This window comes from Culex pipiens, chromosome 2 (genome assembly GCF_016801865.2).
Source record: "Culex pipiens pallens isolate TS chromosome 2, TS_CPP_V2, whole genome shotgun sequence".
NCBI classification, from domain to species: domain Eukaryota; kingdom Metazoa; phylum Arthropoda; class Insecta; order Diptera; family Culicidae; genus Culex; species Culex pipiens.
The window spans coordinates 114,672,051-114,687,864 of NC_068938.1; the positions used below are offsets into that span (position 1 = coordinate 114,672,051).

The window sequence follows — 15,814 nt, forward strand, 5'->3', positions numbered from 1 at the left end:
AAAGGGATGGCATGTTTTATTTTCACTTCCTTGGTCTCGTCCTTGGTCAAAAAACGCAATGACACACCTACAAACACACAACCACACACACAAGTTCGCAATCGTAAGAGCGTGAAATAAAGCGCCATAAAATGGAAATTTGAGCCGAAACATGTTTCATCAGCATTTGTGCAGCGGGCCCTACACACTGAAACACACATCTACATGCGAATGACGCACGTCTACAGGGCAAACAGGCAAAACAGGGCCCAGGACACTGAACCTAGGCTAAAACGTGTATCAAACCACTGCCACAGACAAACAGCCAACCATTTAGCGATCAACTTGAATGGCTAGGAACTTACCACAGCAGATTAGAATTCACCACGACTCATTGCCACGCATTGTACAGTTACTTGAAACGATAAAACTGACAAACTGACTTACATTTCATTTATTTGTGTGTCTTCAAATCCAGATGGTTACAGTGAGAATACATTGACAGATTTTATATAAAACTGTTCAATGATTTACGTCTGATTGTCTGTGTCGCTATGCTGGAGGAAGTGGCTCTCGCACGTCATTTTATCCTTCCTGTCGTTTTCGTTGCCCAAAGTGAAGATTTGGAAATGAAACGTTCGTCGCACGATGACGGTTGCGTCGTTCTTCCATCATTCGACCGACACACACATGGATCCTTAACGGCTCGAGGACAATCCACACGAAAACAGGGCAACTCTCTGGTGGCTCAGTAGAAGAAATTGAACCAGCGAATGCTTTGCTTCCTTTGCTTATTTCTTGGCACATAAAATTCCGAGATGAATTCCTCGTGGTGCCAAATAGGTGAAACTGCGAGTTGTAGCAGACCAGCACAAATAGCACAACTCTTTCAGGGTTTGTGACGGCGGAGGGAAAGAACGAACAAAAAATAACCGAAGGGATAACGAAAAAATGTTGCCGGCTTCACAAGGACACTTAAGCTGCTTTCTGTCTAACCATGATTAGTGAATAAAAGAACATGTTTCGTACTAAAAAAGTTGATTTGAGCAAATTGAGTTTTCATACTGTCGAAATGGTCCGTTTTATTTTGTGCTAGATATGCGGTTGCTGTTCGGTGAAGATGATATTTTGAAAATGATATTTTTTTCTATTTCTATTAGAAATGTATTCAACCTTTGTATTAAGACAAGAATGTTTCGCAAAATGTCTTGTAATTGTATTTTTACAGAATCTGTGTTTAGATGCCTTTTAATCTTTACTTTGCCTGAGATTATTTTTAGCTAAGTATCATAAACAAAATTGAATTTTGCTATCGTAGATGTGAGCGCACTAAGGAAATTGAGTAATCCTTAATTCCTGTACAAAAATTAATTTCATTTTGAGCATACAACTCTTATTTTACAAAATATGTATGACACATTCCACCGTGACGTTGCAACGCTTTGACTTTTCTTTTTTCAGCATTTTGGCTGTAACTCAAAAAAATACATTGAAAAGGTACATATATTATTACAGATTTGCAAAGTACATTAAATTTACTATAAGAAACAATGTTGAAACATTATTTTAAGCGAATATTCAATTTTTGAGAGGGGAATATGTAGCGTGACGTTGCAACGCGTGACTTTTTCTCAATCCTGACCCAATTCATGTTTCGCTATTTACTCTGCTCGGTTAAACAGCAAATTTGGAGTTCTTCTTCCATTTTTAGTGTAAAATTGGCCAACAAATTGAATGCAATCATCAGTTTTTCGAAAAAAAATAACCTCGATTTTTAAAGACCACTTACATTTTGTGACGTTGCAACGCTCTGTTTTTGAAAACAGGGTTTTTCGTTGCGTTTTCAAAAGTTTTAAAATAAATCATAGTTTTTGTTAGTTTGAACAACTGTAGGTTAAGATTTTATTATAAGACATTAAAAGACAGTACAAGGACATGTTAATTGATTGGCCCGCCAATTTTAGAGCCCCCCCCCCTCCCCCATTACCGCTTTCACAGTAGTAGTACGATTCACGTTTTGCATAGCGTTTTCAAAGTAAAAATAAATATTTGTATTATTCCATTATCATGAAGGATACCCCCTCCCCCTCCTCACCTCTTTCCATGTAATGGGGAGGACATGCATTACGTAACGGCGTAATATCAAGGGGAAGGGGAGGGGGGGGGGGGGGTTTCGAGTAGGGACCTACATAGGGAAATGAAATGTTCTGGGAGAAATTTCAAACACTCAAAGTCATTCAAATTTAATGTTGAAAAACTTGTAGTTTTTCTTTGGTGCTGGCACTATTCTTGTACCAAACAAGCACAAACATAACAAAAACTATCAGATTATCATCAACAACAGTTTTACAATACTTTTGATTGTTATAAGTCTCGTTTTTTTGCCAAAATGATTTTAAAATTGATTCCGACCTTGTTCTTACATGACCTTGTTGCTCGATTGGAACCCCGATTTGACAGTTCGATAGGAACCGATAGGATAATGTGTGGGGTGGAGGGGGTCTGAAAATATAAATGTTTTGTTACGTAATGCAAGAACGCTCCCTTAATATTTTACTGGTTTTAGGGGCAATCTTTAAAACATGTGGACGTTTTAGAAGGGAGGTAAGCAGCTTCAAGTTTTCAGGAGGGCTGATATTTATAAATATGTGTTATTTGTGCTGTGCAATATTGTTTGTTAATGGCCCCTAAGGAGTGATCTGCAAACAACGTTACTTATTTTGCTGACTTTTGTGCTTTTTATTTAAATTTGAGGAAATAATAAAACTGTTTACCTGCGTTACATACATTTTTAATTGCAAACAACTAAACGTTGCATACAACTTATTTAGGTAAGGATTCGTCCAACAACAAAGTAACAAAAGCTTGCAAAAAAACCCGATTTAATATCACCAGAGGTGAAATAGAGCCTTTCTTACAAAATGATGAAACTCCGAGAAATATATTGGTGCAATAAATTTTTCATAAACATAATGATACCATCCAGTGAGAATTTTACCTAAAACTTTGAATCTTTTTAGGCTAAACCTCAAATGCCATTTTTTTTAATTTCAGAGGTACATTATTTGTCGCAAGACATTTAAATTTAATTAAGAAAAACATATTGGATTGACATTATTAGAAAAAAATAAAGGGTACTCAGTCTATAATGTTAGTCTATGATTAACTTAAAAAAATATGTATCGCTATTGCACTTTGTCGATCAATTATGAGAAGCCAGAAAGAACACTTTCAAACGAAACTATTGGCACTACGCCCCCCGGGGCATGGCCTTCCTCTAACGTGGGATTTCTGCTCCAGCACCTCTGACGAGACAGGAGAAACCGGGACCGACTTCACCATCCGATAGAAGCTCAGTGGATAAGGCGGGAATCGAACCCGCGTCTCATAGCATCATCGGGATCGGCAGCCGAAGCCGCTACCCCTGCGCCACGAGAACACTTTCACGCGCAGCGTAAAACGCGCAAGCTTAAAACGCTGGCGTTGAAGCTTCGACTTGACGACTTGTCAAGCTTTCGAGCGAGAACGAGCCGGGACTTCGAATTTGATGTTCAGTATATGATTTTGTATAAATCCAAAAATTTAATAGGAAAAAATAGGGTAAAAATAAGACGAAAGACACTAAAATCGCTAAATCTCTGGAAATACATTTTGAAAAAGCTTCAAATTTTGGGCCCAAACAGTTTATGGCGCATGTTTTCGAATGGCTTTTTGTTTGAAACTGAATTCTTTAAATTTGATAGTGTTATCTGTACAATAGTCCAAAAAATACCTCTAAAAATGGCTTTGACCACATTTACTGGTCGAAAATTGTGAATCGAAAAATAAAATGTTCGTCTCCGACCCCACGGCTACAGATCTGACTTATAAAAATTGTGGGTTTTACGAACGGTTTTCTAGTGATGGAAGACACAAATTTTTAAGAGCGGATACAGACATCGCTCATGTATTTCAGAAAAAGAGCTCTCAAAAATCATACTTTGAGTTCCGGGTTTCGGGCCAAAATTCAATCGAAAGAGCGCATCTAAACCTTCAATTTAGTAATAGGATTTTTTCCTGGGACGAATCCTCGCCTTGCGCGAATTTTTAAGATTTCTGAAAAAAAGCGTTTTTTCCAAAAGCAAACCTTAAACCTTTCTTTTGTTAGAAAGGCAAAAAAAAACAATCGAATTACTTGACTTTTGTTGTTTAATGATTACTTTTTTGGGAGCTTTATTATTTTTCCCACCCTTGTGAGCATCGGTCTGTACAAAACAAAAATATACTACTACCGCCATCCACCAAAATCCCCTTTCACCCCACAACTTTAAAGTGTTCACGTGGTATATGGAATCTAGCGATGCAATTCTTCTGTAAATATACTAGGAAACAATATAAAAAAATAAATAAATCTGTGTTTAGTAAAACAATCTTTAGCAAAATACCAACAATCCCCTTTTCAAAGTTGATGATGCCATTTAACATTTTTTTTCTCAGTTTGATGATATTGCACATGAGGCAAGTAGGGGAAATTCTCGTATGTTTGCCAGGTTATGGTCTCGCTCCTAACTCCATCCAATTTGCTGATTTTCACTATTTAAACAATTAATTTTGCAAAACTTTTGATAGAAACTTGCTTGCTCACTTCTTGCTTGCTTCATTTCTTATTGAGCTATTTATTACTCGATTTCAGTTGAAAACGCTTTAAATTAGCTTTAATTGAATGTCAAAGTTCTGACCTGCCAACATTAGAGGCACGCTGGAATAAGATGCTGTTCCCCTATGTGTTTGTGCGCAAAATATTCTTTAAAACAAAAATTAATGCATTTCAGCACGCGTTCCTCTTTAACCATAATCGAAAGTAAATGTTTACCCAAATTAGGCGTTTAATATTTTCATAAAATTATACCCCACTCATGACAAACTGGAGACGTGGGGAAAATTCACAACACGCACTCATCGTGAAGAAGTAGAGGAGAAGACGAAAAAAATATCCTGTGACATCGTTCTCACATGGCAGAATTCATAATCAAGCTTTCACCCTTCGACATAAATCTCAATCGAGATTGCCTCCTTACGATGATGACTAAGAAGATTTCTTAGTAGTGGAGGAGTGCGTCCGCGAATGAACAACGTTTGGTACAATACCAAAGATTCTGATTAATTTCTGCTTTTTTGCTTTGACAATTCAAATTTTGCAGGATTGCTTTTGAAAACATATATTAAGAAACTGAGGGGATTTCAGAGTTTAGGAGTTCAGGTTGTTTTATTTTTTTAATCGCTCATGTTTGTTGCATCAACACCTGATAAAAATGTAAAATGTTTCAAAATTTCCCGAACAATCCAGTTTTCGGTGCGCCAACGCTCATAATAAGTTTGTTTATGAATCCGCTCCACCCCTCAATCTTGGCACGTCGTTTTCGTTACAAACAAGAGCAAAGATTTTCTTCACATGCAATTCGCTTATTACGGTGCACGGCTGCTGCAACTAGGCAAAAACCGCACTAACTTACCATTTAGTGCATTAAGAGAAGACGAGCGTGCTCTGATCCATAAAACCATGCTGCTGAACATCACACCAGATTTTTTCCCTCTAGAATGCAATCCGCTTGTAAAAACAACTTATTTTTACTGCTCTTTCGATCTTTCTGCTCTAAATTCAGAATCGTTATCTTTTTTCCATAATGCAATTTATTAGAAGCAATTTCTTTTCGATGAATTTTGATGTTTGCTATACATTTACGATACGATTATCTTCACACGTGACATATTTTCTCAAACATTTAGCTCATCGTGTCATGATGACAAGATTTTCGCGCCAGCTAGCCCCTTTGTTCAGTGAGATGAATTAAGCTGGGTTAGAAGAAGACGTTAAACAGAAGGATAGAGCAAATTTTTACCATTCGATTAAGATTCGCAACACTTTGCTAAAGCAAACAAGGTCCGAACCCAGGGCAAACATAAAAGATTTCAACGGAAGTCTTCTGCGTGCATCGTGGTGGCATGCTCTCGGGGGAATAATCAATTCTATTTTATTCCCTTTCTCTCTGGGTTTAAGTCTCGAATGTGGAGAATCTCAACTTGGCGTTCGTTTGTCCGAACTCTTTTGGGGTTTACAACTGTGTAGGACGATGCGCGCATTGATGGGAAAATTGATTAGAATCTTATTTTTATTACAACACGTCGAAAAGCGTTGCTGAACTTTTTGAGATGTCAAAGTGTAATGGATGAGTGTTTTTTTGTTGTTGGGGTTTAGAGCACGTGTTGTTTAGTTTGACGAAAGCCACTGCATTAGATGGAGCGTGATGTTAAATGGAATTTACAATCTGTGACCTTTGATGGGCCATGTTGTCCTGTGGATAGCGGCTTCAACAGTCGATTCCGATGATGGTAGAGGTTGTGGATTCGGTTCCCGCCTAATTAATTTGTAAATTTCTATGTTCGTTCCGTTTCAAGAGAACAATATGTGGTCCGTTCAGGCGAAATGGTGTGATAAATTCTATCGGGCATTTTTTGAGAGTTTTCGATTATCTATCCGTTTTGTAAACAGTTTTATGAAGTTTTATAAATGCAAATCTAATTTTTAGTTTATTTCAAAACAATATATTTCTTTTCCCATTTTTGGTGTTTTTGCCTTCCTCACTGAGGTAAGGCTATAATCCTGCTCTAAAAATGAACTTTCTATTAAAAGCTCCTAGACCCACCTTCATGTATACATATCTACTCAGAATCGAAAACTGAACAAATGTCTGTGTGTGTGTATGTGTGTGTGTATGTGTGTGTGTATGTGTGTGTGTATGTGTGTGTGTATGTATGTATGTGACCAAAATTCTCACTGAGTTTTCTCAGCACTGGCTGAACCGATTTTGATCGAACCAATTGCATTCGACTTGGTTTAGGGTCCAAAACATCGCTATTGAATTGTTTGAAGATTCGATAAGTAGTTCAAAAGTTATGCATAAAAATGTGTTTTCACAAATACCCGGATCTCAATTATATGCATGTAAACGCTGTCTGGATCCATCATCCGACCCATCGTTGATTAGGTAATTAAAAGGCCTTTCCAATGAGTCCAAGACATTAAAGATCTGGCAACCCTGTCTCGAGTTATGACCACTCAAGTGATATTAATGTACTTTTTTGAAGCCGGATCTATATTAAATGTATGTAAACTATGTCCGGATCCATCATCCGACCCATCGTTGGTTAGTTAATTGAAAGGCCTTTCTAATGAGTCCAAGACATTGAAGATCTGGCAACCCTGTCTCGAGTTATGACCTCTTAAGTGATATTTATGTACTTTTTTGAAGCCGGATGTCACTTTAATGTATGTAAACTATGTCCGGATCCATTATCAAACCCATCGTTGGTTAGGTAATTGGAAGGCCTTTCCAATGAGTAGGGGAAAGTGGGGCAAGTGTAACAAGCTAAGGAAAGGCTCGTCATAACCCCTTAAAAAGTTAAAAAATCTGTCGGATTTTATTATAATCATCTTATTCTAGGTCTTGACTAAGACTTTGTTAGAAAAAGTTTTTAAAAAATCCTGTTTTTTAATGAAAAAAAATGATTTTAAATTTTTTGATTTTTCGTTCGTTCTACTCAACTAGTGGGGCAAGACGAACAACCCGTTGGGGCAAGAGGAACAATGCATGAAAAATCATGTTAATTTGCTAACAATCGAACTGTTATCACTTAGATACATCAGATTAGAATGTATTTGAAAGGTTTCTTCCATTTTTAGATTAAATTATTATATTTTACTCTAAATTTTATCGTTTTTACGAAAAAAAAAAATACTTCGACGATAAATAGTAAATTTTCATAATATCACTATATTTTGTATGGACATTTTTTTTTTTTTTAGCAATTGTTTATCAGTTTTTAAGTACTTTCATGTATTTATTTCCTAATAAAATATATTGTTGCAGCAATTCGTATTTTTTCCATACTAAAAATCCATATGGTACACTTGCCCCACCTGAACAAGATTTTTTAAAAGCCCTCAACAAAAATAACCAAAAGTTAAATCATACTTTGTAATAACTGCATGTCATTGGTAGGGACACTACTGATCTAGGAAAAATAGCAATTTGATAAAATGAGCCTTAAAACGAGCCCTAAGCCTTATTTTGTACTTTCCAAATATTATAAGAAAACAAAGGTTTTGAAAAAACCTTCATTAAATCTCATGCCCCGTGGCGTTTACGTCGTTTTGGCGGTTATGTATTGTAGAACCAGCTAATTGCATTGCTAGCAACAATTCCTCATACTGGAAATAATCAAAATTGTAAAAATTACGGCCGTACGAGCGATTGTTCCTCTTGCCCCATATGGTCGTCTTGCCCCACCTTCCCCTACAAAACATTGAAGATCTGGCAACCCTGTCTCGAGTTATGACCTCTTAAGTGATATTTATGTACTTTTTTGAAGCCGGATCTCACTTTAATGTATGTAAACTATGTCCGGATTCATCTTCCGACCCATCGTTGGTTAGGTCATTGAAAGGCCTTTCCAATGAGTCCAAGACATTGAAGATCTGGTAACCCTGTCTCGAGTTATGACCACTTAAGTGATATTTATGTACTTTTTTGAAGCCGGATCTCACTTAAATGTATGTAAACTATGTCCGGATCCATCATCCGACCCATCATTGGTTAGGTAATTGAAAGGCCTTTCCAATGAGTCCAAGACATTGAAGATCTGGCAACCCTGTCTCGAGTTATGACCACTTAAGTGATATTAATGTACTTTTTTGAAGCCGGATCTCAATTAAATGTATGTAAACTATGTCCGGATCCATCATCCGACCCATCGTTGGTAAGGTAATTGAAAGGGCTTTCCAATGAGTACAAAACATTGAAGATCTGGCAACCCTGTCTCGAGTTATGACCACTTAAGTGATATTTATGTACTTTTTTGAAGCCGGATCTCACTTAAATGTATGTAAACTATGTCCGGGTCCATAATCCGACCCATCGTTGGTAAGGTAATTGAAAGGCCTTTCCAATGAGTGCAAAACATTGAAGATCTGGCAACTCTGTCTCGAGTTATGACCACTTAAGTGGTATTCATGTACATTTTTAAAGCTGGATCTCACTTAAATGTATGTAAACTATGTCCGGATCCATCATCCGACCCATCGTTGGTAAGGTAATTGAAAGGCCTTTCTAATGAGTCCAAGACATTGAAGATCTGGCAACCCTGTCTCGAGTTATGACCACTTAAGTGATATTTATGTACTTTTCTGAAGCCGGATCTCACTTAAATGTATGTAAACTATGTCCGGATCCATCATCCGACCCATCGTTGGTTAGATAATTGAAAGGCTTTTCCAAAAAAACCAAAACAATGAAGATCTGGCAACCCTGTCTCGAGTTATGACCACATAAGTTATACATTGTGTTCTTTTTTTCTGGATATAAAAAAATGATGAAACCACTCATATTCCCATTTTTGGTAAAAAGTGAGGAAGGCATCAACCACATAGGTGGATTAAGTTAGTTTTTTCCATTCTTTGAATCATAGATAGATAGATAGATTTATGTGAATAATTTCTGTAATATTTATATGAGTTGGTGTAGGGGTAAGCGTGGTTGCCTCACACCCAGTCGGCCTGGGTTCGATCCCAGAAGGTCCCGGTGGCAAATTTTAAGACGAGATTTGTCTGATCACGCCTTCCGTCGGATGGGGAAGTAAATGTTGGCCCCGGTCTAACCTAGAGGTGTTAGGTCGTTATCTCAGTCCAGGTGTAGGAGTCGTCTCCCTGGGTCCTGCCTCGGTGCATTCGCTGGTAGGCAGTTGGACTCACAATCCAAAGGCCGTCAGTTCGAATCCCGGGGTGCAATTGCCTCAACAATCAAGCCTTCGGACACCTAGTTTCGAGTAGAAATCTCGCAATCGAGAACGCCAAGGCAAAGCTGTAGAGCGAATAATTTGATTTTTTTTATATGAGTTGGTGTATACGTGAAAGTGGGTCTAAGAGTCCTAATTAAGAAGTTCATTTTTCGATTGTTCGCATAGTCTTTCCTCAGTAAGGTAGACAAAAAGCTATTATTATTAATATTATTTGGTTTCAACCGTCGGTGACACAGAACCTCTAAATAATTACAAGAATGTAATAACTTCCTTTTAATTATTTAGTGGTGTGTCACCGACCATACCGCAATACCAAATAATAATTCAAATTAATAGTAAGAAACAATTCGCAGTCGCAGTGGTTTCAAGGCTCTACAAAAAAAAAAAGAAGAAACAATTCGGTAAATCAATAATCAATCCCAATACTTTAAAAAGCTATTATGAATGTTATGAGATTAAAGTTGCCAACATTTTCGTATCCACTAAACTAAATTCAACTATTTTTACAATCAAATTATTTTTCGAAAACTCAATAACGTCATGATTCGATTTTCCTTACGCTTCGAACCCCGAACAACTCATCTTGTTTTATCAATTATTACGATATTAGTTCGCATTATGAATGTCAAATCTGTGTTATTTGATAAATTCTTACCATCCACTTTCATTTAAAGTATGTTTGAACGCTGTAGTTAATGCCAAACCAGTTAAAAAATAAAATTATAAGTTTTCCAAAAATGTGAAACATTTCACTGAAATATTTCATATGCGTCTGAAGCACCGAGAAGGCAAAGTAGAAATTTTTGGTTTTGATTTCCTTAAAATCTAGCACATTTTTATATAAAATATCGATTATATTGATGTTAACAGCTTATTTGAGACCTAAAGAATGACATTCACTAACATTTCAGTCGAAATTCGTGCGATTCATAAGCAAAATTGAGTTTCCGGAATTCGAAGCAAAAGTGCCCGGATTTCGAATCAGCTTTTATCAGTGTCCGGGATTCGAAGCACAACAAGTCAATTTAATTTCAAAATTATGATGAAAAATTGCTAGAAAATACATATTTTGCATGCATTTTCTTAAAACTGACTGTTTATACTACATCCTGATACATTTCCAACTTATTACATGATTTTTTTTTTTATTTAGTGGGTCTCGTGGCGCAGGGGTAGCGGCTTCGGCTGCCGATCCCGATGATGCTATGAGACGCGGGTTCGATTCCCGCCTTATCCACTGAGCTTCCTGTCTCGTCAGAGGCGCTGGAGCAGAAATCCCACGTTAGAGGAAGGCCATGCCCCGGGGGGCGTAGTGCCAATAGTTCCGTTTCGTACATGATTTTTCTGTCATCTAAAACAAAAATGATATGCTACTAAGTGTCCGGATTTAGAATCATGGCATTTTCATAGCAAGTTACAGTTTAACCACCCTAATGTACCTGAAAAGCTGCCAAAAACCAAATAAGGAACACAATTTATCGCAAATCTTTTTGAAAATGGCACCATCTACAGAACTGCTTTGCATTTTCGCCGTTCAAACAGTAATGTTACAGCAATCCCGTCGCCGGCAAGCATTTGTATCTGGTGGTAAACGAACCGAGCAGACCCGAGCAAAAACGATTGCAGCCCGAAATCAGCGAGGGTATAGGACGAAACATAAATTGACCGCCTTTTCCGGCAACTTCCATGAGGTACATGGGACTTTTGCTTTGGCGGCAAGACTTCTTCTGCACCACACTGGAAGTGAGTGGTCCAATGTTTACGTTTTTCGCCGGCTGACCGCGTGGCGCGAAATTGCATCCGAGTTCCGCGGGCTCGATCTGCGCAGCCGCTGGAAGTCGAAGAAGAACCTTACACTGTTCAAACGAGTACCCACGGCATGTGTGCCATGCCACTTCAAAATGTGCCGTTGCAAATCTCGGAACACAGTTGATCGGTGCAGGTGGTCGCGTTAGGTAGCAAAACCAACTTACTAAATGGCAACTTTGGCCAACGGTAAAGATAGAGGAACGGTTCTTCCTGTTTTGCATGAGTGTAAATTGGTCAAGTGATTGGCGAGTTTGTGTGGTACAGTACGGCACAGACCGGTCCAAAAAAGAAGGAAAATCACCAACAGGACGAAGCGGGAAAACTTCGAGTTTTGCAGAGTGGTCAAAAGTGGTCTGGCAGAATCGTTCAACAGCTGTGATTGTGGTCAGCACGTTTCCACCGACCGACGCGTTACTTTTGCCTCCCATCGACTAAATGGTGATTGCAAATATTTACCCTCCAGTTTGTGAGAGAGTGTGTGGAACTGTTTACTACTGCCAGCGGAAACGGTTGGCTGCATCGCTGGCTGTTTGGCGCGTGAAGTGAAGTTCTGCTTTTCCTCCGCCCCACCACCCACCTGAGAACGTTGTCGTTGGATGACCAAAATAGAGCTCGTGATTCGTGGAAAATAGTTTCGACAGATATTCTCAATGTTTAGAAAATGTAAACCAGTGTTCCGTGAAAAATAGTTTCAAGAGTAATCAGTTTTGGAAAATGTGATGTGGCTACATGTTTACTATTACAAAGTCATCGATGAATTTTATGTTTTTATGCTATAGAATATCATAAGTACCTATAATTACGATATTTATTTTTTTTATGTAAAAAGAAACTAACATAAAACTGGCTGCAAAAAAATGAAACTTGTGCATGCTTAAAATAATAGTAAGCTGCAGTGTGACTGATTTCAATATTAGTTAAAGTTTTTTTTCAGTTCGTTATATTTAACCAAGAAAAAAACACATTGATTCTGATCAATGTTTACTTACATCAAAGTCACCCTTTTCTTAGAGTCTCATCCCAGTAAACAATGTTTCCGCCATTGTCTCAACGCATTTAAGTCACAGTTGCGTAATTCAATTACGAAAATTTTAGTAGGTTCCCAAAAATGTGTAATATTCCCGTTTTTGCGAGCGACGCGTCAGAAACCCCAGATTTTTTTTACAAAAATCATATCTCAGAATTTTGATATTGAGCCTCGCCTTTTTTGGTTATTTTACGTAAAATCTCCCGAGGAATTCTATAAAAATATTTTCAGACTTTTTTTGTATCGCTGTTAATTTTGACTTTTAGACTAATTTTTAGACCTCTTCCCAGGGTTGCGAATGAGCGAGCGCTCACGGAAGGCTTGCTCGCTCCAGCTGGAGCGTGAGCTTTTATCAGGTAGCTCGTGCTCGCTCACGCTCACCGGAGCGTTTTGCGCTCACGTGAGCTGGTGAGCCAAAGTAGGTAGATGTTTTTTCCTGTTGTAGCATCTGCCTGTTTGAACGAAGTTTCTAGAACTATCTCAGCACAGGCAGCAAAAACAAACAAGAAAGTGGTCGAACAAACAAAAGTAGGCAATGAAATGGATTTGATCAGCGAATCGAAATTTACGTTCTATTTAAAATCTAGACTTTTTTCGAACAAGGAACAAAAACCTAAATTCATAATGTAAACATTCATTGACGTGAAGAAATGAACTGTTTGTTCACAAATCAAATCCATATTGGACCATATTGAATTGTTGTTAAGTACAAAAATATTGACAATTTATGTATATTTTATTTATTTTTAAATAATCTTTTAAACAGTTACAATCATCCATGTTCAAAAAATCATATATAACTTGTAATTGAATATTTTCAGAGGTTTGGTTGCGAAAGTGTTGAATAAAATCCACTTGTTGGAAGAAGAGCCAACCTTTTCGTGGTGAATAATATTGACAATTTATTTGATTTGAGTCAAAAGGGTTATTTCAACCCTTAGGAATTTTGAGGCATATATTTAAAAATAGAACTGTTTCAAAAATGTTAACCTTTTTTTTCTAAAATGTTTGCCAAATAAAGACTTACCTTATAAAAATGATTAGTCGTTTCTAATTACTGAAAGATTTAATAAACGGAATAACTTTGTTTTAATGGTAGCTCATTCTGACCTGCAATCTGTAAATGTAGTCAAAACACTGATAAGGTACATAAATACAGTTTAATGTTATATTTTAATCAACCAAACATTTAACCTTGAATCGAACTTACCAAAGCATAAATCCTCTTGAATCAATTCATTCTTTTGTAAGTTTTTCTAAGGTTTCAAAAAAAAAAATCAAATTATTCGCTCTACAGCATTGCCTTGGCGTTCTCGATTACGAGATTCCTACTCCTACTCTAAGGTTTACATAAGGCCTTTAAATTCTAAAATATTTATACAATCGACTGTATGTCTAAAAAATTATTTGACCCTTGCGAATCCAACCTTTTATTTAAAAACATGATTGATGGAAATAAGCTATTCCAATTCATTTGTCAAAAAATTTGTTCACAAAGTCACAGCCCTACTGCACCTTACGCAAAAAATCCATTTAGAATTGAAAAAAAACTTTCTCAAAAACGTTAAATGATTAGCGACACGTCCAAAATGAGCGCTCCGTGAGCGAAATATGAGAGCGAGCGCGAGCGTGGAGCAAACGCGAGCTGAAAAAATCGGAGCAAACGTGAGCGCGGGCAAACGTGAGCTAGCTCGCGCAGTGCTCCTCCTCACGAATGAGCGAAAAGTGAGCGCTCACGAGCGCGATAATTTTTTTACCGTTTTCGTAATATTCTTGATTTTATGCGTGGCGTGCCCACTTTTTATTTTCAAAAAATCATATCTCGGAATACTGTAAACGAACACCTCCAGTTTTTGAGAATAATACGTAAAATTTTCCGAGGAATCCGATAAAAATATTTTCAGACATAGGTTTTCAGACTCTTTGGTCCAGATACGGTCAAAACGCCATTTTAAGTTTTCATGCGACTTTTGCAAATATTTGGCTTGTTTTTTCGGTCTTCAAATTATATTTCCTTGAAAGGCTAACTGACCACTTTTCATTTGCATCTAAGACAGCTAAAATCGGTTGAATTGGAGCGGAGTTATGATTTTTCGAAAAATGTGGTTTTAGCGGAAATTGACGAAAATTGCCACTTTTGGGACCACCCTATCACAGTGTAGGACACCCTAATGGCCAACCAAAAAATACGGGTCTAATTATTTTGGCCAAGAAACCCCCACAAAAAATTGGAGCCCGATCGGAGATCGGTTTGTGTCTTTTTCAAATGGAAATACTGCATAAAGATAAATTTCAGTAATACCCGAACACAAATTTGAGCTTTTGCCTTCCTCACTGAGGCAAGGCTATAATCCTGCTCTAAAAATGAACTTCGTATAAAAACGTCGTAGACCCACCTTCATGTATACATATCGACTCAGAATCGAAAACTGAACAAATGTCTGTGTGTATGTGTGTGTGTATGTGTGTGTGTATGTGTGTGTGTATGTGTGTGTGTATGTATGTATGTGACCAACAAACTAGCTCATGTTTCTCGGCACTGGCTGAACCGATTTGACCCGAACTTGTTGCATTCGACTTGGCTTAGGGTCCCATAGATCGAGTTTTATACAGATTGAAGTTTCGATAAGTAGTTCAAAAGTTATGTATAAAAATGTGTTTTCACATATATTTGAATCTCACTTAACTGTATGTAAACTATGTCCGGGTCCATCATCCGACCCATCGTTGGTTATGTTATCAAAAGACCTTTCTAACGAGTCCAAAACATTGAAGATCTGGCAACCCTGTCTCGAGATATGGCCACTTAAGTGATATTGATGTACTTTTTTGAAGCCGGATCTCACTTAAATGTATGTAAACTATGTCCGGGTCCATCATCCGACCCATCGTTGGATAGATTATCAAAAGACCTTTCCAACGAGTCTAAAACATTGAAGATCTGCCAACCCTGTCTCGAGATATGGCCTCTTAAGTGATATTGATGTACTTTTTTGAAGCCGGATCTCACTGAAATGTATGTAAACTATGTCCGGATCCACCATCCGACCCATTGTTGGTTAGGTTATCAAAAGACCTTTCCAACGAGTCTAAAACATTGAAGATCTGGCAGCCCTGTCTCGAGATATGGCCACTTAAGTGATATTGATGTACTTTTTTGAAGCC

The 15,814-nt window shown here is 37.5% G+C and overlaps 1 protein-coding gene across 3 annotated transcripts in view; it reads left to right on the forward strand.

Annotated features, from left to right (window-relative positions):
• The first annotated feature begins 11,725 nt into the window (after positions 1–11,725).
• LOC120422193 (lachesin) overlaps positions 11,726–15,814 on the forward strand; it is a 78,260-nt gene continuing 74,171 nt past the window's right edge. For 2 of the 3 annotated variants that reach the window (XM_039585575.2, XM_039585576.2), the window contains exon 1: positions 11,727–12,060. The gene's annotated coding sequence lies outside the window, so the exon portion shown is untranslated. Of the gene's footprint in view, positions 12,061–15,814 lie in introns of all 3 variants that reach the window. The other variant, XM_039585574.2, reaches the window with a different exon arrangement.